The sequence below is a fragment of the Corapipo altera genome, unplaced genomic scaffold, assembly GCF_003945725.1.
Source record: "Corapipo altera isolate COAL_440 unplaced genomic scaffold, ASM394572v1 201, whole genome shotgun sequence".
Classification (NCBI taxonomy): Eukaryota; Metazoa; Chordata; class Aves; order Passeriformes; family Pipridae; genus Corapipo; species Corapipo altera.
Genome location: NW_020884940.1, coordinates 2,249,835 through 2,261,062, shown reverse-complemented (window position 1 = coordinate 2,261,062; position 11,228 = coordinate 2,249,835). Strand labels below are relative to the sequence as shown.

The following is an 11,228-nucleotide window of genomic DNA, read 5'->3' as shown; positions in this document are numbered from 1 at the left end:
AGAGAAGTTGTTCTGTGTTTGACTGTGGCAGAGAAGTTGTTCTGTGTGTGACTGCAGCGAGGGGCCGTGCCGGGCTCTGAGCTCTCCCCCTGCTCCATCAGCAGCTCAGAAGCATTTCTGTGCTGCCTGGAGGGGCCAAGGGTTCTCCTGGCAGAGGTGTAGAGGTGTTCACCACCCATTCCTCCCCTGAGGGGCAGAGCTGAAAGCAGGACCAGGACAAGCAGCACAGCCCAGGGTGAGCAGGACTGGGCACAGCACGGGGACAGCTCCCAGGAGAGGCACCAGCAGGGAGCAAGTGCTTGTTCAAGCCCTTTTTAGCAGCACTTCAGGTGCTTCCCAGCACTTCCCAGCTGTGTTTGTAGCAGCTGGTTCTACCTGGCTGGGCAGGACAAACCCCTGCACATCTGCTGCCACTTGATGCTCCTCTGGAAACATCCCCCTCAGTCGCTTTGGGAATTGAACACAATAAAATTGAAGGAAGAGGGAGGCTGCAGGGGATGGGGAAGGGACCAGGCAGCAGCCCTTGATTGGGTTTGTAGCTGCCTGTAGTGCTGCAGGTGTGCTGCAGGAGGCACAGAACCTGCCCCAAAACACTCCCATCTAATCCTTACATGTGATCATGACTAATAAATGATGAAGTGATGAAGAAAAGACATTAAAAAGATGAGGAAAGACCAAAGGAGGCAGCAATAACCCCGACAACGCGCTCAGCTCTGATCCAAGCTCCTTTTGACAATTCAATTATAACATGATACTAATTACTGAGTTGATGGCATTGAGTGCCAAGGCAGAAGGGCACTGCAAGAAAGGGATATTGACAGGGGAAGGTGGCAGCAGCAGCACTTCTCACCCAGAGAGATGCCAAACCGCATCAAGGGAGCCCTGAAAAGGAGCCAGGATCCGGGGTGGAGTGTGGCAGGGAGCTGTGAGGCTGGATGACAGCTCGGAGCTGGAACGGTAACGAATGTGATGGTTGTCTCAAACAGAGGCTGATGGTGCACAGGCAGAAGGCAATTAACCAGGAGAGCTTTGGGATCCAGGCTGACGTGGATGTTTCTCTGCTGTCAGCCCTTTTAAACCTGCATTTGCGCTTCGCCTTTCCAGTCTGGTGCTCCCGACTGAGCACAGTCACCACACTGGGGTCAGGGACCAAACCCAGACCTCTGGTGGGATGGAAAAGAGCTGAGGAGCTTGTCCTTAATCTGAGAAAAACCACTGAAGGGTTAAAGTCTCTCCACTGTGCCTCAAGTCCCATTGCTCACTGCAACATGCATAACAGTGCCTTCCCTGGAAACAGGGTCACCAACACGCTCCCTTTCACTAATTCCATATTTAAAACACGGCTTCTCAATCAAAGAGATGCTATTACCCACAAAGCAGCTTAAATTGCCCCTTAGATTTAAATACAGCCTGTTGCATAAAACATCTTTTTTATCAAATTCACTTAGGGCTGACAAGTTCTTCCCCCCCCCCATCCTTTAATAACATCCTGAGCTTCCCAGAGCCCTTAAGTGCATCCCTTTGGGAAACAAATACCCTTAAGGGCATCTTTTTATCATTGTTCCTTTTCTCCAGTTGCTGAAGAGGGATTGTGGTGAGAAACCTGAGCTGATATTGCATCATGTCCTGGCTCTCCCGTGCAACTTCCAGGTGGGCAGAGCCTGCTGGGCTTGGAGAAACATCCTCAGCTGCTGTGGGGAGCATGAGAAGGGATATTGGGATTCTCCTCCAGCCCAGCATCATCCCACTGAGAACCCCATGCTCTGGCTGTGTCTGGTATGAGCAAGGAGGGATTTAGAGCATTGTCATGGCCAGGACAGACCTTCTCCCTCAAGGATGCTCTTGCCACCAGCACAAACCACAACAGCCCCAGTTGCCCATCCCATTCCTGGCATAGGAGCATCCAACACAGCTACCATGGCTCTGCTGGTGCTGTGCTACTCATTTACCCCAAGTGTTGTGCTCTTTCACAGAGCAAGAGGCACAAAGCTTTGAGGTGGGTTGGGAAATCATTTGGGAATCAGCTGAGTGTAGCACTCTACCATTCAAGAAGAATCAAAGGGAGAAATAAGGCTAATTTTACACAATTTTATAGGGAGAACGAGATGGAGGCAGTGTTACCTTGTGGTTAGTGCACTGGCCTGGCATTTGAGGGAAATTTGGTTTATTTTGGCTTGTGCAGATGGGCTCCGTGGATGAGAAATGATGGTCCTCTGAGTTTTACCTTCTCCATCTGCCAAACGAAGAGAACAAGACAAATGAGCTGATGAAGAGCACTGTGTAAGAGAGACCTTATGTGGTTAATTAAGGGTGGCAAGAGTTCAAGGTACAGACTTCCATGACATTTTCTCTCAGGCCACAGCACGTTGGAGGGCTGGGTCAGTCAGCAGCTCAGGGCTGGAGCTGCTTCCCATGTGGATCATCCATCCCTGCACCCAGCCCAGCCTGGCTCTGTGAACAGGCTTGATTACAGCACCACGGGCACTGCCAGCAACAGAGGACCAGACAGAAAAAGCATTGACTACCCAGGCTGTTAAAAACTGCTCACTGCTGGCACAGCAAACTTGAACAGCATCCGGACTCGGAGCTGGACTTCTCGGCAGCTGCTGCCCAGGAAGGTTGGAGATGGAAGGGGTAGGACACACAAAACCAGTTTTTAAATGTAAATGAAAGGAGGCTTTTTTTAAAAAAGACAAAAAAGCCCGCCCCAAACCGAACCAAACAAACACAAACCTCAACTCATTATTTTTAAAAAATTCCATCAGAAGCCGTAGTGGAAAAATCTGTTTTGTCTGCTCCGTGGTTAAACAGCTCCCAGCTTGTCATTAGCTGCTGGAACTTGGTTTATCAGAAGGACTGTGCATCTGTAGGACAATTGTTTTCAGATTAACACACACAGGCTCACTGCCAGGCAGTTGTGCTCTCCATCAGTTTTTGACCATCTGTGTGCCCTTTGGGGTTTTTCCCCTCCCTTTCCCGACATTTGCGCTCTAGGATTAGGAGGTTGCCACCTTCATCACTGTGGAAGAGAGGTTTTCAACCCAGAGCCTCCAAGCCCGGCTGCCAAAGCAGTAAAATTGCTTGTGAAGGGCCTCTGGGAGCTTTTAAATCTCCCTGCAGCTGAGGGGGGGTGAGGATGAACCTCTGCAGGATGTGACCACGCGAAACCCCTGCCTTGCACTAAACTTGGGATTGGATTTGGGAATGAAGCAGAAAGGGAGTGTGAACAGACCCTGGAGAGGGAAGCTGAGCGATGGGGAGGGGAAGATCAGGGGTCTGAGAGGAGGATGATGATCTGATGGTCTGTGGAGCTGGAGCCAAGCAGGTTTCAGGTGATTTCTCCAGAGCCCCGTGGCTGTTTCAGGTATCAGACATCTGGTCATCACCTCTTGAAGAGGATTCATGTGGGCAGAGTTCCAGCAATATTCCCTCACTCCTGCGTGGTCCTGCTGCCTCATGGCAGTGCATTCTGTGATTCTATTTGCCAGGCAGAGACCAGGCAACCAAGAACACTGTGAGACTCAGCTGTGAACCCTCTTACCACCTACTCCAGCCCTTTCCAGAGGGAAAACCAGTGTCCTCAACTGCAAGGCTTTGATCAGTACTGCAAAGACAAAAGCTTTTTGTGGTTGTGGTGAGAAAACCCAGCAAATTCCCATCTTATTGCACTTGGGAGGAATTCCTTATTTTAACCTTGCTGTGTTTTAACTTAAAATATTGCTGTGGTGGTCGGACTCGATGATCTTGGAGATCTTTTCCAGCCTTAGTGATTCTGTGACTCTGACTGTCCTTTGTGTTGGTATCATATGTTAACCAGAGGTTGCTGATGAGTCTGACCTGTGACAAATTCCTCTCTTTGGGATGTGAGTCCCAGTTTTTTGGTCCTGTAGCTCAGGATTGCAGCTGCAACCACGTGAACCAGTGGCTTCGCTGCAAACCGCTCATTTCTTGAAATGAATAGTGGGCCTTGTGTTGCTTGGGATAAAAAAAAATAGTCCAAAAATCTCTCTCTCCTCCAAATATTCATTATCTTAGCAGTGCCAGGGACTCCTTGAAACCATCTCACCAGCAGCCCAGACGCTGATGCAAACAAAGCCTGTTCACAGTGAGCAGTGTCACAGCTCTCTTTTGGATGGAGGCTCAGGCTTGGCAGGGCCAGACTTTTGAGAAATCAATTTTACATTTTATTTTTTTTCCCTTTACAAAGAGAATTTCAAAGTCTCTGTGTGTGTCTTCCTCTGGTTTCTGGCATGTCCGGTAACTCTATTTAAGTGCATATTTTTCAAACACAGGGTGGGTTCGAGTATTCCTTGTTAGTCCAAGAGAGATTTTAAGGCCAGGCATGGATGTTGGAGTAGCCCCTCTCCAGGTTTGGGTGAACACCACAGGGACACAATCCCCTTTGTGCCTGCAGCCTGCAGAAGGGATATCTGAGGGCAGACAAGTCAACATGTGGCCACAGCTGATTATTCCTTTAGATTTACTGGCTACATGCTCCAAAACTACAAGTTTTGCAAGTCAGGCAACAAAAGTTTCATTAAAATGAAGTGGGCTAGAAGGTCACCTTTTGCTTTGCATAGATGATTGAAAGGGGCAGGGAGAACTCAGCTTCCAGGCATTTATTATTGTCGTTTTTCTCTGCTCTCCAACAATTTAAATTTTTGCATTCATTAAATCAGCATTACCAATTCTCAACATTACTGCTTGCCCATTTCCTCTCTCACGTAAGAGCTCGATTTATTCCAGTCAAATCCTCAGAGGCAGCTTCCTGTGTCCCCTCTTCAATGTTTAACTCTTCTCCTGGTACACCCCAAACCTCCCAAGGACCAGGGGTCACCAGACTCGCTGCCCTGTGGATCCCCAGCCCTTCCATCTCTGGATGGGGAAGGAACAGCCTATTCCCTGATCTCCAGCCTGTGCTTTCCTTTGCCTCCTGGATTAGCTTCTCCACCTGCAGCCTCCCGTGCCCTTCCTCCATGGCTCAGGCATGAAGTTGGGCTCTCAGCTGTAATAAAGGGGCATCAAGTTCAGGACAGCCCATAAACATGGCCCCGTCTTCCCTCCACTGGGATATTTTCCCACTGTCTGTTCTGAAAAAGAAGGGAAATTGTGTTTGGAACATTGAAAGCATCTTAAAAATGAGGTGACATTGTCGCTGCTGGTGCTTCCATGGCAACCTGCATTTGTTTCTCAGAGCTGTTTCATAATAATTAATACAGCCCTTCCATTCACGTGGCCGCTGCTCAGGGTACATGGACCAGCCCCCACTGCTGCTTTCCTGGGTCACATGAAATATTTATTCCAAAGAATCAGTAGAAAGAACTTTTCTGGCATGTTCTGGTCACTGGGACAAAGCAGTGACACGCAGACATCTGACCAGCCCTCTGCAGGAAGGGATTTGCTGACAGCAGCTGGGCAGAGCGCGCCAGGACATCCCTCCCACACAATTCCAGGGCAGGACACCCCTCCCACTCGATTCCAGGGCAGCCAGAGAGCCCCATCCTGCTGATCACACCAGGCTGGAACAAGGCAGGGCTTGTTAGGCGCTGGCAGGAGTGAATCCAGGACTCTTCTTCGTGCCCTTGGCAAACACGAGCTTCCCAACCTTGCCACGCTGTGCTGACACGCCTGGAAGAGGCCAAAAGAGTGGGGATTTGGGGAACTGCACCAGCAAAATCCTCAGGCATGGAGTAACTTGCATATCTCACATTCCCTCCACGCTGCAGGCTCCGGGGGTGTTCAGCTGCGCGTGGGAGGGCACAGGGAAACGTGGATCAGAAATGTGGTCACCCACCACAGCAGCTAAAGAGACAGATCTGAGCAGAGCCTGCGCAGCCTCAGGGCTGTGATCCTGCCAGATTCCACGTGGGAAGAAGCAGGGTCTCAGCTGGCAGCACCTGGACGGGGATTTAAATGACTCCAGTGAGAGGTCTCTCCCTTTCACCACCCTAATTTACGCCTGCTGTCGATCACTTAATGTTCCCCATTTCCAGAGGAAATTCAGGTGCACAAGCTGTGGCTTGGAAGTCCAGAGGTGCTATTACACGGGAGCCAAGGGGGTTTGCTGCTCCAGCAACTCCAGCCTTTCAGGGGATCCATAAAACCCAGTGGTTGGACCCAATATAGCTATCAAATATCCAGTGGCACTTCCACAGGAATGGGAGGAGGGTTGAGCCCCAGGGTCCTGGCTGAACTCCAGTTTGGATAATTATGTTCTGCCAACTTCCAATTCTTTCTGCAGCTTCAATTGGATATGGGAGTTGGAGGCTTTTCTCTGCTGAGATGTGTTTCTGGCTCTTTTTTCTGCTGACTAGACTCTTAAAATAAATTAAAAAAAACCAAACTAAACACAACCAAACCCCCAAATCCCCCCACCTCCCTATGAAGCCTGTCCTGCAGCCCACCAGCATCAGTCTGGGAAGAAACCAGATATCATCCATCTGAAAGGTGAGGTCTGTGCCACTCTCTGTCTCTTGGTGGCCACATCCTCCCATGAATAAGAGGCTCTGCCCACAGGCACATGACAAACACTGACCCACTCCACAGCTGAAGTGCTGACACTCTTCTCCAGGCACTGTGAAGATCCACAAGTGTCAGACACTTCCCGAAGAGCCTGGCACAGCAGATGTGCAAGCCAAGAACTTTGCTCCTCCTCGTTGACCTCCCTTCTGCCGAGCAAAACGCTGGAATGGGGAATATTAAGTGATCAACAGCAAGCATAAATTAGGGTAGTGAAAGGGAGAGACCTCTTGCTGGAGCTGTGCCCTGGTGTCATTTAAACAGGCTTGAGAGAGGCTTAATTGCAGGCTCTGGCAGAGTGCACAGGCTGCTTCACCCCCTGCTCGTGTAGCCACAGCTACGAGCAGGAACTGCCCCAGCTCCTGGAGCCACACTGACGTTCTCTGCCCAGCACTGCTGGTGCAGCCGAAACATTCCCATGTCCCTGGGAATTACAGTGAAAAGAGGGCTGATAAGTCTCAACTGGCTGAACACACAAGCCCCTCAAGTCCCAGACAGTGCACGTTTGTTCTCTCGCTGCCGTGGCTCCTGTCGTCGGGACCTGTCCGGAGGTTTCCCGCTGTCCTTCCCTGCCAGGGGAGCACGTGCAGCTTGGATCGGGCTCAATCTCCCTTTCATCGGCTCGTTTGAGGCTGCAAAGCCAGGGGCCAAAATCCCAGGAGACAGAACTGTTCCTCTGAGCCTGCCTGTGAACGTCTGAGGGGGTGATGAAGAGACCCCCGAGCTGCCACAATCGCGTGGACAGTCCGTGAAGTGCAAGAGCCTCACGACATGAAAAGGTCGGAATCATTTCGGTTCCCTCCCACCTGATGATTTGCCACGATCCTTTAGCAGGCTGACAGGGCTTCTCCCGGTGCCTCGTGTCACAGGAGACATCTCATCCTTTTCCTCCCGGGAAACAATGCTCTCAGATCAGGCACTTCCAAAGCCTTTGTCAGTTCTGAAAGATAAAGCAGCAGCTTTTATTTCTTCGTGTCATCAACAACCCTTTCCGGCTGTTTTTACACAATGCCTGCCGTGTTTACTGTAAAGAACATTCTTGTGTTGTGTCCCTTGTTTCACTCGAGGTGCAGCTGCACCAGAGTGTTTGGCTGCTCCCCTCCTTTTTTGTTTCTGAATCTTCACCTCTGCCAGAGGCTCACCTCTTGATATTCCACTCTCTCCAGGCTTCCCTTTGCAAAACACACAAGCCTCATCCCTCTGATGAAGCAACGAACTGGGGAGTGTCTACAGGGACTTGCAACATTATTAATGCCTAAAACCCAGCAGCTACATGCAAGGCTTTTCCTCAAAGAGGGTTTTTGTTTTAATTTGGAAAGTTAAACATCCGTTCCTCCAACAACTACAGGACTCGGCAAAGCTGCGACGACGCCCTTCCTACGAGGCTCTCGAGGGTTTTATGTTATCATCTTTAAATGGGAGGGGGGGGGGGAAAGTTCAAAGCAAAGACAGGTTAAATGCTTTGCCTGAAATCACGAGGAGAGTGAGTGGCAGGGCTGGGAGAAGCTGAGGTCTGTCCCCACCCTCAGTATTACAAAACGTCATTTCAGGAAAATCACAGTGTTAACCCAGATTCTTGCTGCCCTTTCCAATCAACTTTTAGTAGAGGAAACCAGTGACAATGTGGGATTCAGCATGGAAACACCCCCACGGGCTCTGGCAGCCTGCAGTTTGCTTGTCCCCACGAGGCTGGACCAGAAAGGCTCAGCTTTAGACCTGGGACTGGGAGAAAAGCTCCTTTTCCAGCTGGAGCACTGGGACGCCCATCTCTGGTGGGGATGGTGCCACTCAGCCCAGTTACACCCGAATATTGCACACAGGCAGAGGTTTGGGGATGACACCCCCCCCCCAGCCCCACTGCAGGGTGAGTTTTGGCAGCCCAGATAAAAGTTAAGACATTTCTGCCTCATTTCAGCACAGATTATGGGCATAAACCCAGCATCTACCCCTTTTCCTTTGCTCCTCTGCCACGTGATAACCGCGCTCTCAGGAAGCTGTGCAGGGCAGTAAACCCCCCCCCAAACCACGCCAAGCTGAAGGCTCAGCTTCAGGCAGGGTTGCAGGATGAGGTGCCCATTGCCTCGTCCCAGAAAGCACAGAAACAGATGTAATTTCTCCCACTTAATTAAAAACTGTGACCTTTGGGGTTGCAACTGTCCTATGGCAGAGCAGCTCTTCCTCCAAGCTCGTTGTCTGGGCTGATCAGGTGGAGAGCACCAGTGCATATCATGAAGGGAAGGTAATTGTGCTTTCACCTGCTATTACAGAGACAGGTTTTCTACTCAGGCTTGCAGATGACCTTCTCCAATCAAACATTAACTTTGCAGCAAACAATCATTAGGGAGCATTTGCTGGCTTTAATAATTAACGCTTTTATTAATCCACTGACTCCACTTCAAGCAACAGGTCTCTCCAGAATTAATTCTGTTGTCATTTAGGGGAGAAAGAAATGAATACCATTTCAAGGCAAGGAAGGAAGAAGGTATTTAGATTCCACTGCACTTGCTAAAGGTACTGGATCTGCTCCTGGAACTGTAATTATGCAGCTTATTAACTGCCAAACATAAGGCTAAGTAATTTTCAAAGCCTGGGCTTTGAGAAATAGTATTACTGGCAGCCGTGCAATCCAAAGTGCAATCAAGAAAAGGCTACAAACTTTCAACAGGCTGAAACTCCATCAGCTGCTCATTGGCTGCCAAAAAACAAGGGAGATGAAGAGGTCCAGCCAGGCAAATGAACTCCTTTAAACAAGGGAGCAGCTTCTCTGAGGAGCCAGGCAACGAGTGGAGGGAGCTGTTCATCTTCAGAGCTCTGCTGCGTAGAAAAGCCCACCTGGGAGGGAACAACTTCTACCTGTCAAGCAAGATATCTCAGCTCACTGGTTGTTTTGGCTTGTGGGACTTCGTAGCTGTGCTGAAGAGCCTCAGGAATTAAAAAATAATTAAAAAAAAAAAAAAAAAAACAGAGGGACCCCAAAACATGCTGCTGCTGGGTTGCCAGGGATGATTTTGATTCCCTGGCCAGCAGCTCTTTTTAAGTGCTATGACAGAACAAATAAAGTTGCTGTTTCACAAGCTCATTAGAGACTCAAGCAGATCAGCCATTCAAGCTGGGAAGAGCTCAGTGGTGTTTGTTACCCTTTCTTTTTTATGCTTCCTCGGATCATCAGCTGTTTCAGGGCACATGTGAAGTACAGAGAAATTGAAAAGCAAACTCTGCTGAGGGCAGAAGGGAATCAATAAGTGTTGGTTCATGTAACACCTATTAAACATCAGTGCTGAGAAAAACGAGGAGGAAGTGCTGAGAAAATCTTCCTGTTTAATCCTTCCCCCTCCTGTGTCTCCCCAGACCAGTTTCTATGGAGCAAGAAGCATTTTCCAGTTAAAAAAAAAAAACCTTTTTAATTTTTTTTTTTTGCAGCAAGTCCCAGTGCCAGGGCTGGGAGCAGAACCCAGCCTTGCCCAGGGCTTTGCAGAGCTCAGCTTGAACCACCAGCCAGTGCTGCCTTTTGAGGGCTGAGGTACCTGTGGGCTCGTTGAACAGGCTCCCTCTCCAGTGAATAACTCTTGCCTTTGTGTTCGAACACTTGAGGATCATTTTGACTTTCCCAGTATTGGTGCCATTTAAGCAGCACAGCACGAGGACCAGGCTGTTAGGGAATTATTTGGGGCTGTAAATGGAGTAAAACTCCTGTTTTCAAGTCCTCCAGCCTCTCCCCTGTCAAGGCCTGAGCTGGTTCTGCTGCTCTCCACATTTCCCTCCTTTTTTTCTTTCAGCTGTGGTAAGTCAGAAACAAATTAAAAAGGCAGGGATCAGAAGATACCAGACTGTTTTATTTAAAATATGCATAATTTAAGCATTCCTTTTATTTTTGCTAACGTTTTGCTGCTGTGGGCAAGATAAGACACAGGAGGAAGCCAAATATTTTACGAAATATCTGCCAGAGAAATTCCTACCTGTGAACTGTTCTCATATGTCAGAGCCCAGTGAAGCCCCCTCAGAACAACTGAACATTTTAATAATTCTCCAAACTTTTAAAGCAGCAATAAACATGGAGTGAGCTTTCAAATGTTTCCCTGAGAATCCAAGAAACAAAAAAAAAATCCCATTTTACAGATGGGTAAGCAAGTGGAGAGAAGTTAAATGGTTTCCTGCAGGACACACACTCATCACGAGGAAGGTGGTATTGAAGTTACAACAACCCTGGTTTCTTGGCATCATTCAGAATTGTCCTCGACCCTCCACAGCCCAATGTACAAAATCAAGTTCTTGTAGCAAATCAGAGCAGATCAAATGCCTCAAAAGCAGAGCAGACGTGGCCAGGCTGCTGCCTGACAGGGGACAAAGTTAATTTGTTGTCAGCCAGGCCTTTTTTTGTTTTAACAGGTACAGCTTGGTTTGTTTTAAATAGGCTTTAGCACAAAGTTAATTGTACAAAGACTTTCAGCACCTGCAGGGTGAACTGGAAAGTCTGAAAGGACTGAACCTCTACATAAAGCTCTTCCTGCAGCAGCTGATGGTCTCCCCTCCTTTATTAACTACCTGTTTCCTCAAAGACTGTAGGAACTTGTGTATCCTCACTGTTACTGATTTGGAGTCCAGCTTTAATTGAAACCAACAAATGGAATTGAAACTATTAATTTAAAGTAATAGAATTAAAATTAAATGAATAAACTCAAAAATAAATGAATAAACTCAAAAATAAATGA

At 48.6% G+C, this 11,228-nt stretch overlaps 1 long non-coding RNA gene across 1 annotated transcript in view; it reads right to left on the bottom strand.

The window, feature by feature from the left end:
• Positions 1 to 8,751, bottom strand: part of LOC113955678 — a 16,747-nt gene extending 7,996 nt beyond the window's left edge. Inside the window, exons 1-2 of the long non-coding RNA XR_003530619.1 lie at positions 8,659 to 8,751; positions 2,122 to 2,233 (exon numbers count right to left, since the gene is read on the bottom strand). This is a non-coding gene — a long non-coding RNA (uncharacterized LOC113955678). The remainder of the gene's footprint in view (positions 1 to 2,121; positions 2,234 to 8,658) is intronic.
• Positions 8,752 to 11,228: the final 2,477 nt, after the last annotated feature.